Source organism: Microcebus murinus, chromosome 4 (assembly GCF_040939455.1).
Source record: "Microcebus murinus isolate Inina chromosome 4, M.murinus_Inina_mat1.0, whole genome shotgun sequence".
NCBI classification, from domain to species: domain Eukaryota; kingdom Metazoa; phylum Chordata; class Mammalia; order Primates; family Cheirogaleidae; genus Microcebus; species Microcebus murinus.
The window spans coordinates 93,690,762-93,693,321 of NC_134107.1; positions in this window are offsets into that span (position 1 = coordinate 93,690,762).

Here is a 2,560-nt window from a genome sequence, read left to right on the forward strand (position 1 = left end):
AGTGAAAAGGAGGATTGTGTAGTAATCGGTGATAATTGGTCAGATGTATCACAGGGAACAAAAGATATTAGGGTCTGCTGAAAAAATATATCCTTTAATATAATATTGATGAATTTTTGAAATATATATCTATTTTTGAATTTGTGTGTGTGTGTATAAAACCCTTGCCTTAGTCCTTTTGGGCTGCCCTAAAAGAATACTATTGACTGGGTGGCTTATAAACAACAGAAACCTGTTTCTCACAGTTCTGGAAACTGGGAAGATTAAGATTTGGTGTCTAGTGGGGGCCTGCTTCCTGGTTCACAGGTAGCTGTCTTTTCACTGTGTACTCATAAGGTGGAAGGGGCAAGGGGGCTCTCTGGGGCCTCTTTCCTGACAGCACCAATCCCATTCAAGAGGCCACTCCCACGACCCAGTCGCCTCCGAAAAGGCATCATCTCCTAATGCCATCACATCGGAGGTTAGGTTTTAATACATGAATTTGGCAGAGGGATACACAAAAGTTCAGTTTATAGGAACATTGGAGATTATATTTCAACATGAGTTTCAGGGAGATACAAACAGATTCAGCAAGAAGGAGTAGGAAAATTGTGAACTTGCAAAGGAATAGATAACAGTCACTAATGCTGAGATAACACAGGTGTTAGACTTGTTGAAGACTTTTTTTTTTTTTTTTTGGAGACAGAGTCTCACTCCTGTTGCCCTGGCTAGAGTGCCGTGGCGTCAGCCTAGCTCACAGCAACCTCAAATTCCTGGGCTCAAGCGATCCTCCTGCCTCAGCTTCCCAAGTAGCTGGGACTACAGGCATGAGCCACTATGCCCGGCTAATTTTTTCTATATATTTTTAGTTGGCCAATTAATTTCTTTGTATTTTTGGTAGAGACGGGGGTCTCACTCTTGCTCAGGTTGGTCTTGAACTCCTGAGCTCAAACTACCTGCCTGCCTCAGCCTCCCAGAGTGCTAGGATTACAGGCATGAGCCACCGCACCCAGCCATAGACTTGTCAAAGACTTTGAAACAACTATTATAACTATATTAGTTTTCTACTGCTGTTATAACAAATTACCACAAATTTAGTGGTTTAAACAAGTTTATTATCTTACCTTTCTGGAGGTCAAAATTATAGAATGCATCTCACTGGGTTAAAATCAATGTGTTAGCAGAGCTGCATTCCTTTCTGGAAGTTCTAGGGAGAATGTTTCCTGGCCATTTGAAGCTTCTAGAAGCTGTCTGCTTTTGTTGGGTTCACCATCCTCAAAGCTAGAAACATTGGGCTGAGTCCTTCTCACACTTCCATCTCTCTGGTTTATCCTCTTCTGCCTCCTAGTTTTACTTTTGAGAACTCTTGTGATTATTTTTGGCTTACCTGGATAATTTGGGATAATCTTCCCATCTTAAGGTCAGCTAATTAGCTAGCATAATTACACCTTCAGTCTTAATTCCCTTTTGCCATGTTACTTAACATATTCATAGGTTTTGGAAAATAGGACAATAGGATAAATATCTTATCCTTATTTCTCAATAGTTAATGTTTTCCCACCCCCTCTGGCTTCTATCATGATTTTTCTCTTTGTCTTTGATGTTTTGCAATTTGAATGTGCTATGCCTAAGCATTTTGGGTATTTATACTGCTTGATGTTCTCTGAGCTTCCTGGAACTATGGTTTGGTATCTGTTATTAATTTTGGAAGATATTCAGCCATTATTACTTCAAGTATTTATTCTATTCCATACTCTTTATTCTCTTTGTGTTATTCCCATTATGTATATTTATACCTTTTGTGTTTTTTTCACAGTTCTTGGAAATTCTGGGTTTTTTTCCCATTCTTTTTCTCTTCTTTTTAGTTTGAGAAGTTTCTGATTGTTGGGGGCTGATTCTGGCATTATGCCTTATACTAATCATTCACAATAGCCTGTAACATACGTGTGCTGCATGATGCAACAGTAGCCAGCATTTTCTTCAGACACGTTTACTGCCTTGGGACATAACAAGAAGCCTGAGTTTCTGCACATAAGCAAATGTTGCCCAGCTCCCACATGGTGGGCCCCCTGTGGTGGAAGTCTGGAGGCCGTAAAGATAAGAAGAACATTCCCAAGGTCTGGCTCTATCAGATGGTTGGTAGTCAATGATGAGTAAGATTCCTCAAGGGAGGGGCGACCTAAGATAGACACAACCATGGGGGTCGGCTGCTAGCTGGGAAAGAGCACAAAAAGTTCTTCTGATGGCTGCATTGTTGAATGTGGCTTATCTCGGCCTTGGTTTTTGAGTTATGTCTGGTGCTGGCGCCGCAAATAACCGTTTCAAGGTCTGAGACCATGGGAAATTGTTCCCTTGTAAAACAACTCCAGAATTGACGGTTATCGCTGCCGTGCTCAGACGTACAAGGAACTAACCTGGGGTCTGGGGGGTATAAATATAAAGTGACCGGTGCATTAAGCACTCGAGTCATTTCATGCCCGTGTGTGTCTGTGTTGTTATTTTATGTTCTGTGTCCATCCCCCATCCTGTAATTGGGTCATGACATCTGATGACATACCTTCAAGCTCTCTGATTTTTTCCT